General features: G+C 34.7%; 2 non-coding genes across 2 annotated transcripts; both read left to right on the top strand.

The window, feature by feature from the left end:
• The first annotated feature begins 17,192 nt into the window (after positions 1-17,192).
• Trnar-acg lies at positions 17,193-17,267 on the top strand. The gene has a single exon. It is a non-coding gene; the product is annotated as a tRNA-Arg (tRNA).
• Positions 17,268-18,096: 829 nt separating this feature from the next.
• Trnar-acg lies at positions 18,097-18,169 on the top strand. The gene has a single exon. It is a non-coding gene; the product is annotated as a tRNA-Arg (tRNA).
• Positions 18,170-18,880: the final 711 nt, after the last annotated feature.

Raw genomic sequence — 18,880 nt, 5'->3', positions numbered from 1 at the left:
TTTGAAGATGAATGGGAGTCGTTTGCAGTTTTAAATCTGCAAAGTAAGTTAAAATATACAGGCATATATATAAGCACCTTCACTCACACACACATATATATACACAAGTCACACACCACGCAAACATCTATATTTCTGAACACCACACACATCTATATATTTAACACACACACATGCATATATTATATATATATATATATATATATATATATATATATATATATATATATATATATTATATATATATACGCACACACCACACACACGTGGTGCGTTCAAAAAGTGTCCGACTTTATTGTGCGTAAACACATGAAGCTGCAAAACCGTCATTTGGTGCATATACGTAGACGTTCCCAATCTACAGAAGCTGTCAGTTAAAAGCAAACAGCCAATAAGTGAGTATGAGTAAATGCCGTCGGAGTTTAGTTTTTGACAAAATGACGGAAAAAACATGTTGAACGATACTACATCAGAGCTTGGAGAGTCCCAGGTAGAAACAAACCGCCAGATTCCACAGGCATTCGGGGAAGAAGGAATGGGCAATACTCCTGGAAACACACACAAAAAAAGAGTGGTACAACTGCTTCAAAGATAGTTGCACATCAGTGGAGAGTGAAGCACGTTCTGGTCGGCCCTCAATGAGATCGCCATTGATCAGTTGAAGACCAGAGGTCCTCAGTTGATCAATGACGATCTCATTTGGGTAACGGATACATATAACATTTTTTGTCGTGCATTGCATTTCTGTTCAAGGTTACAGAAAGTCAGAATATATAAGGTGATGTAGTGTATGGTAGCGCTCGCAAAAATCGTTTCGACCTTGCCAGGACTGATTCGTAGTCAGACGCGTTATCCCTTGCACCAGACCACATACCGTATTAGTATATGAACATAGATATAAACTTTTTTTGTGCATTTGAGGGAAGACAATTTTGGTCAAAATCAACATTTTACTGTTGTGTTCCGAAAAGTTGCATGGTAATAATTAGCTTTTGGAGCGGAACCGGGGGCTCGATAAAACGACAGATAAGACCTTTATTACATGACAAATTGTAGAACGATTCACACACTTGTTATTTTTGCTGATTATACGTACATATAGCTATGTATACATACACACATGCACATATACTTGATATATACATGTATATGTGTGTGTATATATGTATATGTATGAATATATATGAACATATATTTGTCTATATATACATATTTTATGTTTACACACTTATTATATATAATATATATATTAATATATATATATATATATATATATATATATGTGTGTGTGTGTGTGTGTGTGTGTGTGTTGTGTGTGTTTTACATACATATATGTATACAAAGATGCACACTTATTCATATATATATATACATAAATACTTACGTACATACACACACACATATATATATATAGATGACCCCTACTTCTTTGGGCGGCGCATGATTTTGATTGCTCTCTTTTAGCGAAATATTAGTTTCACCCAAAATGCAAGTCTTTTCCGTCAAATCCAGACAATAAAATACAAAGTTTTCTTATATAAAGAAACGGATAACGCATCTAACTATGGATCAGAAGATTCCAGTTCGAATCTTGGCATGTTTGTTATCGTCACGCACTTGCTGACTTCAATCATTTTGAATTGAAATGCTCTGATAAACTAGGAATGTGTCCGTTTGGGGGAAAGGATATGGATAAGAAACAATATTGAATGTAATAAAAGCACACCCCCTGCCAGCTCAGGGCATGCCATTGCAGAAAAATGTGATGAGAACGAATTTCGCATCTTTTCCCAAAAGCCAAATAAAAGGGCCAAAAGGAAAAGGAAAAATTTTGGGGATTTTTCTTGCTTTCTTTTTAAAGCACGAAAGGGCAAAAGTGGCACCCAAAAAGTTAAAAAAAAAAAAAAAAAAACGGAGTAACGAGTGTTTTAAAAAACAAAACAGTGCAGGGATAGGGAAAACCAGTTTTTAAATTACAGACGCTCAAAAAATTGGGAATGGATCTCGCACCAAGTAAAATGCACAGGATGGTTTGAACGAGATGAATGCGAGTTCCCTTTCAGTTTTAACCCTACAAAGTAAAGTTACAATACAAAAAGGTATATACTCATTTTCCCAAATGTGTGTGTGTGTGTGGTGTTTTGGATCTGTGCCATCCCCCGAGGGGTTTTTTGAAAAAAAACTTGGGGGCATCCCTGACCATGAAAGTTTGGTTTGGTGAAACCCACTTTATATAGGGTGATTTTACGAAATATGTATCCCAAATTTTTCTTTTTATATTTTTGTTTTTTCCCTCAGCCTTGTAAAAACTTATGTATTTCAAAAGCCTGTTTTCCCACACAACAATACATATAAGTATGCCCCATTGTTTTACCGTTTATTCGTCCTTTTTTTTTGCCACACTAGACATTCCTATGTTGTATTGTTTTACCCCCTTTCCCACAAGAGTATGAAATTTTGCTGTAACAAAAACCTTTCATCACCAATGGTTGCCATTTTGTTAAAAACGTGATCTATCCCCATCTTTAGACCACTGTAGGAGATGACAGGCAGACCCCCTGGGGGGAGCCGAGGGGGCAACCCCCCCCTCCCCCCCGGGGTTTTCCCACCCGGTACCCCATCATACAATTAAAAAAGGAGTCTAGACTTTATTTTGTCTACCTTACACCTAAGCTCGCCACCCACCATACTCTTGTAGGGCCCCCATCTTCCGGCTTTACATTTTGGTTTTATACAGGGGGGGTTTTGACCCATGTCCCTTTTCCCGCAGGGAGTATTTGGTTAGGTTCATTTTTTGGTAGTTCTCCCCCCCCCCCGGATAAAGTAATCCACTAGATTAGACTTCCCCAAATTTTATGCAAATCCGCTCATGAGTAGGTGCATTCATGCACACACACATGGGCCCGCGCGCGCGCATATAAACTATTTTATCTATACAAAATTTTTATATATTCAAATTTTAACATATATATAAATAAATACCCCTATATAAAAGGGGTTTTCCTTTATAGAATACATGATTTTAAAAAACACTTTTATATATTTTAACAAAAATACAAACATTGAAAACGTGGGGCAGCGGTGAATGGGAAATATCCACAAAAAAGACACCCCCCCCCCCCCAAAACCATAATTTTTCCCAAAAATGGTCACATTTCCCTTTTAGAGGGAATAATTAAGAGGAAATTGATCACATTTACCGAAATCGATCCAATTTAGATTAACCCTTTCATCTGAAGATAACTCGGGAAGAGTTTGAATCTTTACGATTTTGTTTCATTTCTTTCATGGATGTTTTTTTTTAGGTGTGAATATATATATTTTTTATTCATACAAGCGCCCCTAAAATCCCCTATTTTTTAAGGTGTATTTTTTTTTTACCTGCTATTTTTCGGGCAAAAAATTTTTTTTATTTTCCCCCAAAAATTAAAAGTATAAATTTCCGCAAACCCGGGGAAAAAAAAACAAAGGTTTCCCCCCTAAATATGGCCTTGTGGGGGCAACGGATAACGCGTTACTACGGATCAAAAGTTTTCCGGTTCGAATCCTGGAAAGGGTTTCCTTACCGTCGGGCAATTTTTCCACTTGCGAATTGAATATTTTTTGAAATTGTTATCCCCTGGTGAGCTAGGAATATTTTTTGTTTTATGTATGGGGATAAGAAAACCAATAAATAAAACACACACACAGGGCCGAAAAGGGAAAAGGGGAAAATTTTTGGTTTGGGGCGGGGCCGGGGTTTTTGGGGAACACTAAAAGGACCGGGGAAAAGGAAAAAAACGGAAATGCAGATGCAAAACGGGGACTTCTTCAAAAAAAAAAAGTGATCGTCCTCTAAAAGGGGGAATTGAAAATACATTTTATTTATAACATTTCAGGAGACAGGGGCTGTAAAATATTTAACCCGCAGTACCGAGGACTTAGGAGGTCAATAAAAATGAGAGAAAATTTAAATGTTATCTTTCCCTTAAATAAAAACGTAAAAAATGTGGGAGGACTTGTATATAAAAAACCGATAAAAAGGAAAACAATAAAAATCGTGTCCCCCTTTACTAACTCGACTGCTGGTCGTGAACCCCTTACAGCCGACTTCGACCCCTGGAAACAAACCGATGGCAAATATCTCACTTTAGGGCGTTCCAAAAACCCTCCAAACTAACACATCCCCCCCACCATTCAAATGCGAAAACCTGCAACCCATTCCCTTTTCTTAGGGGTTTGTTGAAAGTATTTTCCTTGCCCACTACAATATAAAAAGTATATGTTCCCAAAATTTATATATATATCCCTTTAATATATATACAAAAATATATACGTAAAAATTTTACGAAAGGTCCAATAACATTTATACTACATAGTTGAAATGTAAAATAAATATACATTTTTAACATGCTTCCCTTTTTTGGGGTGGGTGAAATAAATTTTTATTTTTTTTTACTTTATCTTTAGGCAAATGTTAGTGTTCTCCAAATGCAAGTCTTTTTTCAGACACAATAAAAATCTGGTTTCTTAAATAAATATGGCCTTGTGGCGCAAGGGGTTTTAACGCGTCGGGACTACGGATCAGAAGATTCCGGGGTTCGAACCCTTTGGCAAGGTCGTTTCAGTCATGCAATATCACTTGATAACTTGAAAAACTTTGAATTCAAATGCACTGATCCCCTAAAAATTGTAATTTTTTTGTGGTATGTATTTTTTAAATTAAGTAAACCAATATTGAATATATATATATTATATAATAAAATTATATAATATATATATATATTTTATATTTAAAATATGCACGCATCCCCCCACACCAAAATTTTTTTTATGCAAAAAACCCTTTTACCTGACGCGTTTGTATATATACCGTAAACTTTTTCCCCGCAAACTGTTTAGGGGTTAATGCCATCAAAATTTCCCATGGCAGTATTATGGCATTTTTAGGGGCAATTTTTTTAACCCGGGCTGCGAGGGGTATAGCCACATGGGGCCCAATTTTCAATTCTAATTTGTAAAAACCCTATCTTTTTATCAAAATTTCATTTGATATCAAGATATTCAAAAAAAATGTTATGCAAGAAATGTGTACAAAAAACCCCCCTAGTTCGGCCTTCAGCCCTCTCCCTCCATTTACTTATCTGGGCTGTCAGTAAAAATTCACACGTTGAAAATCCCCCTAAAGGACTGGGGACCTACCGACAAAAAATGCTGTTTTAAACTTTAAAAGGGAAAATTTATTCACTGCACTGTGTGTGTGTTTGTGTAGGTGGTTTTGGTGTGTGTGTGTGGTGGGGTTGTGTGTGGTGTGTGTGTCCCTGTGTGTGTTTTTTGGGGGGTCTGTGTTTTAAATGTGCTTTATATAGTTTTGTATAAATATATTTTATATTATATATATATATATTATAAAATATATATATATATACGTGTGGTGGGGTGTGTGGGTGGGGTGTGTGTGGTGTTTGTGGTGTGTGATTGTATGTGTTTTTTGTGTGTGTAGGTGTTTTATATTTTGTATATGTATAAATATATATATAAAATTTTAAAATAAAATATATATATATATGGGGGTGTTGGTGTGGTGGTTGTGTGTTTTGTGTGTGTATTGTTTTGTGTGTGGGGCGTGTGGGGTTGCATTTGGGGTTGTGTGGGGTGTTGTGTTTTTGGTTGTGTGTATGTTTTTTTATATGATATATTATAGTTTTTTATATGTATATATGTTATGTGTGTATAGTATTATGTACATGCTTGGATATATATTTTATATGTGTGTGTGTGTTTTTTGTGTTGGGGAAAGGGGGGTGTGTGGGGTGGGGGCCGTTTTTGGGGGTGGGTTTTGGGGTGGTTTTTGGGTGTGTGTGGGGTTTGCGTTTTGTGTGTGGGGTTGTAGGTGTGTGTGTGTTTTGTATGTGTGTGTGTGTGTGTGTGTATATATGATTTTATATATATTTATATATTTTAAAACATATAAAAATGTGTGTTGAGTTTTCCACACACCACAAACACACAAACACAAAACCAACCACCCCACACACAAAAACACCACACCCCGACACACGCCCCGGAAACACCCCCACACCACACGCACACACACACACACACACACACACACACACACACACACACACACCCACACCATATAATAAAATATATTTTTATTATATATATATAAATTTTTATTTTATAAGTTTATGATAGGGGGGGTTGTGTGTGTTTCCCTCTGGTGCGCAGGGCCCTTTTTGGTGACCTTGTGGGGTGGGTTGAGATGGCAGTACGGGAAACGTATTAAAGGTTTGTGTGTGTGGGGTGTGGGGGTTTGTGTTTATATATTTTTTAAAATTAATAAATTTATTTTATTTTAAAAGAAATATGTTTATATAAAATTTTGTATATATATATTTTATATGTATACTTTATATTACATTATATATACATAAAAATATGTTATAAAATTTTAAAAATATTTTATACATATAATATATATAAAAATATTTTATATATATATATAATGTGTGTGTGTATATATAGGGATATATATGTTATTTATGTATATATTTTATGAATATATATGCAAAATTATATTTTATATATATAAAATTATATATATATAAAATTATATGCAATTTATTTAATTATATATAATCTATATATAAAATTATATAAATTAATATATGCATATATATACACCCCAAAACATATATATAATATATATGAAATTGTATTTTATAATATGTATATATATATATAATGTATAATATGTATATATATATTATATATATATATATATTATAATATATATTTTTTAAATATATATAAGAGAGAGGAAAAGAAAAAGAGGAGAGAGAGAGAAGAGAGAGAGAGAGAGCGAGAAAAGGGGGAAGAGAGAGGAGAGAGCGGAGGAGAGGAGAGGAGAGAGAGAGAGAGAGAGAGAGAGAGAGGATATACAAAACACATAAAGCGTTTTAGTATATTAAATGTGCCTTTGCGTGGGAATGCATGCTGAAGGGAATGTTTTTTTTTTTTTTTTCTTAAAAAAAAATGAAAAATGTATTATGCAAAACATTTAAAATTTTAAATTACGGTCCCATCGCATTTTTAAAAATTTTTTTATTTACCTTTGATTATTCTATCTAAAAAAAATATCAGAAGTACCGGATCAGATCATGTGAATCTATCGGATGATTAACGGGCCCAAATTTATGTCTTTTGGGGTTTGGGGGATTCACACCTTGTCATCACAGTCTTCAGGCCCAAGATTAGGGCTTACTCGCCCCGGTTCCCCCCTGCCGGGCCCTACGAGTTTTTCCCAATTTTTATGTCCCCCATAAAAAAACGAATAATGAAAAATGATTTTTAAAATATTTTTATTCTAGGGGTTTTTCTCAACCCCTTTCCCTTAAGTAAATCTGGTTACTCAAATTAACGTAAATTTTTTCTATTAAAATAAAAAAAAATATCAGCCCTGGGGACAGCTAAAAAATGTTCGCCTCTGGAGGGGGGACAGAAAAAAGGGGTAAGGGTTTAGTTTGGCCCAGCGAAACTTTATAAATCCCAATGCACTGCCTTATAAAGGCAGGGCATCTACAAAAAATATAAATGCCATTGCAATAAAAGTGATAAGTTTGCAACTGCTCGATAGGGGAGGGAAAGCCAAGGAAAGGGGAAAATTTTTTGGGGCTTTTTCCCCGCTTTAAAAACGTAAAGGCGAGGGGGGGCAGCGAGCTAGGCCCAAATTTTTTTTACAGACGCGTCAGGAAAATAAGGGATGATCTGTATCAGGTTTTGGAAAGTATAGGTGGGTACCCGAAAAAGAAGGGGTACTCGTTAAAGTTTTTACCCCGTAAAAAAGAGTTAAAAATACTTTCCCCCATGTGGGGTGTGTGTGTGTGTTTGTGTGTGTGTTTTTGTGTGTGTGTGGGGTGTGTGTTTGTTTTGTGTTGTGTGGCATTAAAGCCCTGCATGCATATTTGTGCCATCATGCGGTGTATGAAAACACTTTTGGGGGTTTTGAAAGGGCATCATTATTTGGCTATGTCCTTTAAAACTGAGATGGCTAACCCATTTATCCTTTCCCCCGGGGAGTAGTTGGTTTTGGTAATCATTTTTGGGGGATCCCCAACCCACCATCATTCTACAATAGACTTAAACCCCTTAAACCCTATTTAGGGAAATCCGCCCGGCGTTTCAGCCCTAACATTCGCGCATATAGCCAACAAAAAACGGATTTTAAAATGAATACATAATTTTCCCCAAAAAAAATTTTTAAAAAAATATGCACATTAATATATTTATATATTTATAATCAAAAGAAATGGTTTAAATTAACCCCAAAAGTTTTCTATTTTCCTTTTCCCTATTATATTTTAATATATAAAAATATATTTTATATATAATTAAAAACATGGGATAAAATAATATAACTTTTTTTATATATTACCCCGCCCTTTTTTGGGTAGGTGCCCCTTTTTCTGATATCTTTGGCCGAATGTTGTTTTCCTAAATGCAGGTTTTATTTCTGTCGATTCCCGACAGTAAAAAAAAAAAATTTTCGTGCATAAATACGGCCTTGTGGGGCCCCCGGTAAAAGGTCTCACTACGGATCAAAGATTCCCGGGTTTAAATTTTCCCGGCAAAGGGCGTTTATTTGCCCGAGGTTTTTTAAATTTTTAATTTTAAATGCATTGATCAAATAGAAATATGTTCATTTGTGTTATATATATAAAAAAGTAAAAACCCAAATTTTTATATGCACACACACACCTCCCTACTGTAAAGAGAGGGATTTTTGGGACTTTTTTTTCAGTAAAGGCGGGGTAGCGCCGAGGCAGGGGGGGGAGTGACATCCGATTTGACCCAGAAGGGGACGGGGTAATGCAAATATCAACGGGACTTTTTTCAAAAAAAACCTTTGCTTCTTTTTCAGGGGGTATGGAAAACAATTTCCCTTACAGGCGTGTCCCCGAAAAATAAGGATGGACCTTGTATCAGTTAAAAGTACAGGCGGGTACAAAACAAAGGATGAATGCGTTGTTTGCATTTTTTTTTAAACCCGCAAAATAAAGTTACAGTTTTACAGGGACACATATTCTCAAATTTCACTTATATATAATATTATAAAATATATATATATATAATATATATATTAATATATAAAATATATATAAAATTTTATATATATATTATATATTATATATATATTATATAAAAGTATTAAATTTGCTTTGCTGGAGGTACTAGCTTTGCTGGGGGTGGACTCCTGCCAGCCCGCTGCTTCGACGAAAACCGGGCCCGGGGGGGGGAGCGTTTTATGGCTTTTTGGGCCAAAATTTTAAAATTCCAAAAAACCCCATGGTAAAAAATCTCAGGTTTTTGGGGGCTCCCTAACAAGCCTAAAAAATTTTCCTGTTCCCCCTACTTGGGGCCCAAAACCTTTGTTCCTGCTAACATTATCTTGGGTTTTTATGGGAAAAATATTAAAACTTGACATTACACTATATTTTATATATATATATATTAATAAATATATATATAATATATATAATTAATATATATCATATATATTTTGTATATACTCTTATAATATACATAAACATGCACAATATACACATTTATATTTTATATATTTTTTTTATATATAAAATATTTAAAATATAATAAAAATATTATTTTATATATATATAATATTAATATTTTACACGCAAAAAATACATACCTATTTTTGAAGATGAATGGGGCGTTTGCATTTCTTAACCCCAAAATTTAAAAAAAACAGGGAAAATATATATAATCACCTTCACTCACACACATTTTACATAAGTTTCCCCACACACGCACAAAATCTATATTTCTGCACCCCACACACATCTATAAAATTTCCCCTTTTTATGCACGCACGCACACAACACACCAACACACACACACACACACACCCACACACACACAAAAACACACCCCCCCACACACCCACACACACACCACACACATACACCAAAATACAAAACACAAACACACACAACGAGGTGTGTTCAAAAATGCCCACTTTGTGCGGGAAACAAATGAAACTGCTAGAACGTCATTTAGTGCATATTTCGTCGACGTTCCCAATTTTTTATGGGGTTTTTAATTTTTTTAATCACAGAAGCCCGTCAGTCGAAAGCCCCAAAGGCAATAAGTAGTAGTAAATGCCGTCGGAAATTAGCTTAAATAATCACCTTTAATCACCACCAATACACAAAAGTCACACACATGCAAAACCCTCTATATTTCTGAACACCACATCATCTATATATTTTCACACACATGGCCCATAATTATATATTTTAAATATATATAATAATTTTAATAATTTTATTTAAAAATTATACATATATATAATATATATATATATATATATATATTTTACGCACGCACCCCACACACACACACACACACACTCACACAAAAACACCACGGGGGTTTCGTTTAAAAAAGGGTCCGAATTTTTTGTGCGTAAAAAAAGAAGTTGGGAAAACCTCATTTTAAAGCATATACGTAGACGTTCCCCAAAGGTATTTGGGATTTTTTTTCCAAACTACCCAAAAAATTAGTTTTTACCCCCCCGCAAGTATTTATTTCCGGGCAAAAACCCGAAAAAAAACAAAGGTTTCCTTGTAAATATGGGCCTTGGCGGGAAAAGGATAAAAGCGTTGACTACGGATTTAGAAATTCCAGGGTTTGAAACCCGGCAAGGGCCCCCTTTCCGTCAGGCAACATCACTTGATGAATTTAATAATTTTTTAATTGAAAATCGCTGGGAGTAGGAAAATGTTTTTTCGTGTATGTTATGGTAAAAACAAAACCAATTTTTCCCCGGGGAAAACCACCCCCACTGCCCTAAGGAAAGGGGAAATTTTTGGTAGCGGGCCGGGTGGGGGAAAACTAAGACCCCAGAAAAAGGAAAAAAGCGTAATGGGAGATGCTAACGCGGACATTCTTCAAAAAAAAAGGATCGTCTCCTACAAGGGGAATTTCAAATCACATTTTATTTATAACATTTCAGGAGACAGGGCTGTAAAATAGTTAAAGCGCAGTACCGAGGGCTTGCGTAGTAAATGAAAAATAGGGGTTTTTTATGATATAATTTCCCTTTTAAGAACGTTTAAAAAAAGTAAAAGGACTCTGTTTAAAAGAACGATAAAAATGAAAAAATAAAAAACATATGTACCCGTTACTAAATCGATGCGGTCGAGACTCCCTGACAGCCCCACTTCGACGACCCTGAAAAAACCCGATGGCAAATATCTCGGTTAGGCGTTTTCCCTAAAAACTCCAAACAAAAATAACGCATCCCCCCAAACCCTTCTATGCCCAAAACCTCAGTCCCTTAATTGTTTTTATTAAAAGTGTGAAAGTAGTTTTCCCTTTTCACTACATATGAAAGTATATTTAAATATATATACACTTTTTTAAAATATACAAACACATAATTTCGTCCCTATACATTTTTACATAATATGTTGGGCATGTTTTAAAAATATACATTTGTAACCCTGCTTTTCTTTATTGGGTGGTGCCAAAAAATTTTTTTCTTTTTTTTTACTTGTATTTATTAGGGGAAATGTTAGTTTTTCCCCAAAATAAGTAAATCTCTTTTCAGACGTAGTAAAATATACGGTTTTTGGGGAAAAAATATGGCCTTGTGGCCCCAACGGGTAAAAGCTTTTGACTAAGGATTAGAAAATTCCCGGTTTCCCAATCCTGGCAGGTCGTTTAAAACATGCAAATATTGATAACTTTCATTTAAATTTTGGGAAATTTAAAAGCATTTTTTCACCCCAGAAATGTAATGTTTGTTAAGGGTTTTAAATAATTAAAACCCAAAATTGGGAAAATAATATATAAAAATATATAATATTTTAAAATATATATATAAAAATATATATATCACCCCATGCCCCACACACAAAACCCCTTTTTTTTCCCTTTAAAAGTTAGATGGCGCGCAACTTTATAAAGCAATATCCTGCCTTTATGAAGGCATGGGGCTACACAACTCATGAAAAAGCCATTTAAAATAAATGTGAAAAATCCCCAAAATTCCTCGATAGGCGGGGGAAAGCCAAGGAAAAAGGGAAATTTTGGGGTTATTTCCACCCTTAAGCACGGAAAGGCGAGGGCGGGAGGAGTAGCCAAATTTTTTTTGCAGAGTGCCCGGAAAAAAAGGATGGATTTCCCTATCAGTTGGAATGTAAAAGGAGGGACAGAAAGAAAGGACTCGTTTTAAATTTCACCCTGCCCAAAAAGAGTTACAATACTTCCCCCCTGTGTTTTGGTGTTTTTTCATGTATGCCTGCATATTTGTGCCATCAGAGGGGAAACGAATACTTTGGGGGTTGATGAAATCCTATATTTGGGTGCTTTATACTGGGTGGCTAACCCCTGCTTTCCCTTTCCCCCGGGGGGCGTTTGGGGTTAAAGGGAATCATTGTTGGGGGATCCCCAACCAAACCCTCATATCTACAATTTGACCACCTATTACCCCAAAATTTAAACAAATCCGCAGGCGTTCACATACAAAATCCCGCGCATATGACACACACCCCCGGATTTTTATGAATAATATACATTATTTTACTATATAAAACATTTATAAATATAAATTTTCCAACCGAAAGGAAATAAATTAAAAAAAATGTGTCTATTTCCTTTCCGTATAATATATTTCCCTAATATTTACTTATTTATTACCCTTTCCTGTTTCTTTGGGGAGGTTTTTTTTGTCCCCCCCCATTCCCGACAGTAAAAAAAAATATTTTCTTGGGATAAAATACGGCCTTTTGGCGCAACGGGTAACGCGTTTTGATTACGGTCAAAAGATTTCCCAAATTTAAAACCCGGCAAAGGGCGGTTTTCTTGCTGATTGATTCATTTTTTAATAGAAATGGGACTGAAACAAATAGGGAAAAATGATCCTTTGTGTTGTGTGTTAAAAAGGTAAACCAAAATTTAATTTTCTATATTTACACACCAAACAAACTGTAAAGAAAGGGGGATTTTGGGACTTTAAAGCACGTAAAAGGAGAGGGGGGCCCCCGAGGGAGGGCGGGGGTGACATTTGATAGGGCCGTAAGGGTAACGCATATACCAAAAAAGGGAAATTTTTTCAAAACAAATTTCTTCTTTACCGGGATATCAAATCAGATTTCCTTACAGGGGGTGTCAGGAAAAAAAGGAGGGCCGGTTGTAAACAGTTAAAAAAATACAAAACAAAGATGAAAGCGAGTCGTTTGATTTTTAACCCTGCCCAAAAAAAAGTTACAATATACAAGGGGACCCCATATTCCCCACTTTTTCCTTTTTAAAAATATATTTAAAAATATATATATATTTGGTATATAATTTTATATTATATATATATATATGTATTAGCTTTTCGGAGGGCACTAACTTTGCGGGGGGATGCCTGCTTTTCTACCCACTTCGCGCCCTACCTGCCTGGGGGTTTGGGGTCTTTGTGGCGTATACCAAATTTTAACTTCAAAAAATACCCCATGGGAAATATCTCAGGTTGGGCACCCCAAAAAACTAAAGATAAACGGTTCACCCCACTATGCCCAAAACCTTCGTTCCCGCCCAACATTTTTCTTTTTTCTTATGAAAGAATTTTTTTGACCCCTTACACATATACATACAAACACACACACACACCCCCCACACTACACACACACACACACACCAAAATATATATTTGTTTTATATAATAAAATATATATAGATTCCAAAATAAAATTGGGGGAACTCAATTAAAATAGCTCCTACATATGGGACAATTATAAAACATTTATATATATAATAGGTTTTTATTTTATATTTTATATATTATAAAATATATATATATTATGTATATATATATATATATATATATATATATATTTAAAATATTAATTTTATATTCTACACGGGAAAACATACATTTCCTATCTTTGAAGAGAAGGGAGTCCCTTTTTCAAATAAATTCTCTGAAAATTAAAATTTTACAGGCAAATATAATATTAAAAATAAAATATAAAAAATTATATATATATATTTATATAAATTTTAAAATGTATATATATTCATCTTTTACTCAACACATATCATAAAGTTTACCACACGCACACACTATATTTCTGCACCCCACACACAAACTTTTAATTTTTCCCATATAAAGGGACGCAACACACACACCAAAACTCACACATACAGGTATGTTCAAAAATGTCCGGGCTTTTTTGTGCGGGAAACAAAAAAGCGTATTTAGTGATATGCGTGACGTTCCTTTAAATTTTTATGCGTAACTTTCTTTTAATCTACAGAAACTGTCAGTTTAAAGGGGAAAAGGAAAAAAAAAGGATGAGTAAATGCCCCCCGGAGTTTAGTTTTTGACCCAAATCCCGGAAAAAAATGTTCCAAACCCATACTACATTTAAAGTTTTTGTTTTAAACTTGGGGATTCCCCCGGTAAAACGAACCCTAAGATTTCTCAGGGGTTTTTTAGGAAAAGGGAAAGGGCAATACGACTGGGAAACCCCACCATTTAAAAAAAGGGGAGGTCAAAAGGGTTCAAAAATAGGGTAGCCCTCAAATAGAGAGGAAGCACGTTTTGGTCGGGCCCCCAACGTCCCGAAATGAATCGCCCTCAATCAGTTAAGACCAAGGTTTCCCCAGTTGATCAATGGGGATCTCATTTGGGGAAACCCGGGTTTCATTAACCACTATTTTTGTCTGGGGGATTTCAATTTTTGTTTAAAGGTTTAAAAAAAGTTTTGGGAAATATATAAGGTGATATAGTGGGGTTTGGGAGCCCCTCGCAAAAAATCGTTTCGACCTTTCTAGGATCGAACCTGGAACTGTTTGTAGTCAGACACGTTATCCCCTGCAAACCCCCCCCCATACCTATTGTATATGAACATAGATATAAAAATTTTTTTTTGCATTTTAGGGAAGAAAAATTTTTTGGGCAAAATTTAAATTTTACTGTTGTGTTCCGAAAGTAGCATGGTAATAATTTGCTTTTGGGAAAGGAACTGGGGGCTTTGATAAAACGACAGGTTTAAAAAATTTTTTACATGACAAAATTTTGAACGATTCACACACTTTTTTTTTTGCTGATTATACCTACTTATAGATATGTATAAAATACACACTGCACATATCCCTTTATTTATACATGTAAAGTGTGCATATATTATATATGAACATATATAAGTATATTTTTCTATAAAATACATATGTTTGTTTTACACACTTATTCATATATATATCCCTACAAATTTTTGCACAGATTTTACTTAACACAATTATATATAAATTTATATATAATCTATAAAATATATATACGAAATTTCATAGTACCCTACATAGATACCACCAAACACACAAAACAAAAACCCATAAACACACATATATATATATATTATTATAATATATAATTTTTAATAGATAGAAGAAAAAGATAGATAATAGAAAAATAGAAAGAAGATAGATAAAGAATAGATGGGTAGATAGATGACCCCTAAATTCTTTGGGGGGGGGGCAGATTTTGGGTTTTCTCTCTTTAGCGAAAAAATTAGTTTTTACCCAAAATGGGAAAGGGCTTTTTTTCCCCCAAATCCAGACAATTTAAAATTTCAAAGTTTTTATTAAAAAGAAAAAGGATAACGCATCTAACTACGGATCAAAGATTCCAGGTTCGAAAACCCTTTGGGATGTTTGGGTTTTTCGGCCCCCACTTGGGTGACTTCAATCATTTTGGGAAAATTTAAATGCTCTGATCAAATAGGAAAAGTAAACCTTTTTTGGGTATTGCATAGAAAAAGTAAAAACAATATTGAAATATATTTTAAAAGCACCCATTTTTTGGGACAAACTTATGCATGCCATTGCAGAAATGTGATGAGAACCGGAAAGGGCGCATCTGTTTTAAAACCAAAAGAAAGCCCCAAAAAGGAAAAAGGAAAATTTTTGGGGCCCTTTTTGCTTCGTTTTTTGCAAAGAATGGGGAAAAAGAGGCCCGGGGAAATGGAGGGGGCTAACGGGGGATGCCAAAAAGAAAATTCCCTTTAAAAAAAAAACAGTTTTTTAGGGGGTATGCAAAACCCGATTTTATTAAAAGGGGGCGTCAGGAAAAAATTTAAAAGGATCTCGCACAAGGGAAAATGCACAGGATGGATACAGAACGAAGATGAATGCGAGTTTTTTTGGGGGGGAAGTTTTAAACCTACAAAGTAAAATTTACAAAAACACAGGTATATTTTCACTTTCCCCAATTTTGTGTGTGTGTGTGTGTTTGGGACGGTTTCCCCTCCCCCATGGGGGTGTTTTTATAAAACCCTTTTTGGCGGCAAACTGACCCTGTTTAAAAAGGGGGGGCTTTTACCAATGTCCCTTTTCCCCAGGGAGTATTGGTTAGGTAATCATGTTGGGAGTTTTTTAACCAAAACGATGAGGCCCCCCCCTAGATTGGGGCTTACCCCAATTTAAAGTAAAATCCAGCACGGGGCAAACATTAGTGTGTGCATTCATGCACCCCCCACATTCCCCCGCGCGGCCCCGCATAAAATACATTTTTCTATTTCAAAATTATATAGTAAAATATACAAAAAAAAAATAAAAAACACCTAAAAACAAAGTGGTTATATATGTATACATAAAATATATAAACCCCATTTTTTCTAATTTTTTATATTATATATATATTTTATATATATATATATAACAACCCCAAAAATATAAGTGTGTACAGATGAAAAAACAATACCCCCCCAAAAAAGAAATGAAACCCCAAAAAAAATTTGGTTCCCCAAATTGGGGCCGAGGCCCCCCCCTTTTGAAAGAATAAAATTTAAACCCCCAAAATTTATTCAAAAATTTAAAGAAAAACGATCTATTTATATTAACGAAAAAAGTTTGGAAAAAAGTTTGAATCGTTACGTTTTTTTTCATTTCTTATTGTGGATGTTTTTCTTTTTATATGTACATATATATATATATATATTTATATATTATATATATATATATATATATATATATATATATATTTCATATTCATACAAGCAACCATACATACCTACATCTTAAGGTAGTGCTTTTTTTTACTTGCAATTTTTCAGCAAAATATTGGTTTTACCCAAATGCAAAGTATCATTTCCGTCAAATCCGAAAATAAAACAAATGTTACTCCCGCAAAATATGGCCTTGTGGCGCAACGGATAACGCGTCTGACTACGGATCAGAAGATTCCAGGTTCGAATCCTGGCAAGGGGTCGCTTACCGTCAGGCAACATCACTTGCTGAATTGAATAAGTTTTGAATTGTTATGCGCTGGTGAGCTAGAAATATGTTTGTTTGTGTATGTATATGGATAAGCAAACCAATATTGAACCACACATACACTGCCGTAAGGAAAGGGAAATATTGGTAGCGAGGCCGGGTGGGGAACACACCATAGACCGAAAAAAGGAACAGCTTAATGCATTCTTCAAAACAAAAGTGATTCGTCTCTCTAAGTGGAAAGTGCAAATCACATTTTATTTAAACATTTCAGGAGAACAGAGGCTGTAAAATGGTTAAGCAGCAGTACCGAGGACTTAGCGTATGTAAATGAAAATGTGAGTAATTATGAAATCATTCCTTATAAAAACGTAAAAAAATGTAGAGGACTCTGTATATAAAGAATGATTAAAAAGGAAAACAATAAAAATTACTATTAGAACCCTGTTACTAAACTCGACTGCTGGTCGTAGACTGCCTGACAGCCGACTTCGACGACCCTGAAACTACCGATGGCAAATATCTCAGGTTGGGCGTTCTCATTAAACACTTTCAAATATACTTTACATATATAAATATTACCACTTTTAATTTTATATATACAAATATATTGTACATATACGTACGTACACATACGTGTATACATACATATGTAGACATGTATATAAATATACATTTGTAGACGAAAACATGCTGACTTTTTTGGGTGGTGCATAAATTAGTTTCTTTTTATTTACTTGCTATCTTTAGCCGAAGTGTTAGATTTCCCCAAATGCAAGTCTCTTTTCAGAGACAATAAAATATGCAGGTTTTTAAAATTAATATGGCCTTGTGGCGCAACGGATAACGCGTCTGACTACGGATCATAAGATTCCAGGTTCGAATCCTGGCAAGGTCGTTTACAGTCATGCAATATCACTTGCTAACTTGAACAATTTTGAATTCAAATGCACAGATCACCTAGAAATGTATTCGTTTGTGTGTATGCATATGAATAAGTAAACCAACAATATATATATATATATATATATATATATATATATATATAATATATATATATACATATGCACGCATGCCCACACACACAGAACACTTTTTTATGCTTAATAATTAGTTAGATGGCCATGTAACTTTATAAAGGTAGATTTCACTGCCTTCATAAAGGCAGCGGCATCTGCACAGCTCAAAAATGCCATTGCAATAAATGTGATAAGTCGCAACTGCTCGATAGGCGAGGGAAAGTCGCAAGGAAAGGGAAATTTTGGGACTTATTGCCACGCTTTAAGCACGTAAAGACGAGGGCGGCAGCGAGCTAGCCAAATTTTATGGAAGGAGGTGTCAGGAAAATAAGGATGGATCTCGTATCAGTTGCAATGTACACGATGGGTACAAATCGAAGAGGACTCGTTTGCAGTTTTTACCCTACAAAGAAGAGTTAAAATACTTTCAGTTATGTGTGTGCGTGTGTGTATGTGTGCATGCATATTTGTGCCATCATGGGAGTATGACGAGCTACTTGGTGGCATGATGATATCATATATTTGGCTGTCTTTAGATCCTTCCCCAGGGGAGTAGTTGGTTAGGTAATGATTGTTTTTGGTACTAAACC

The sequence above is a fragment of the Penaeus monodon genome, unplaced genomic scaffold (assembly GCF_015228065.2).
Source record: "Penaeus monodon isolate SGIC_2016 unplaced genomic scaffold, NSTDA_Pmon_1 PmonScaffold_1105, whole genome shotgun sequence".
NCBI classification, from domain to species: Eukaryota; Metazoa; Arthropoda; class Malacostraca; order Decapoda; family Penaeidae; genus Penaeus; species Penaeus monodon.
The sequence above is the reverse complement of the archived record's forward strand: the minus strand, read 5'-3'. Positions and strand labels throughout refer to the sequence as shown.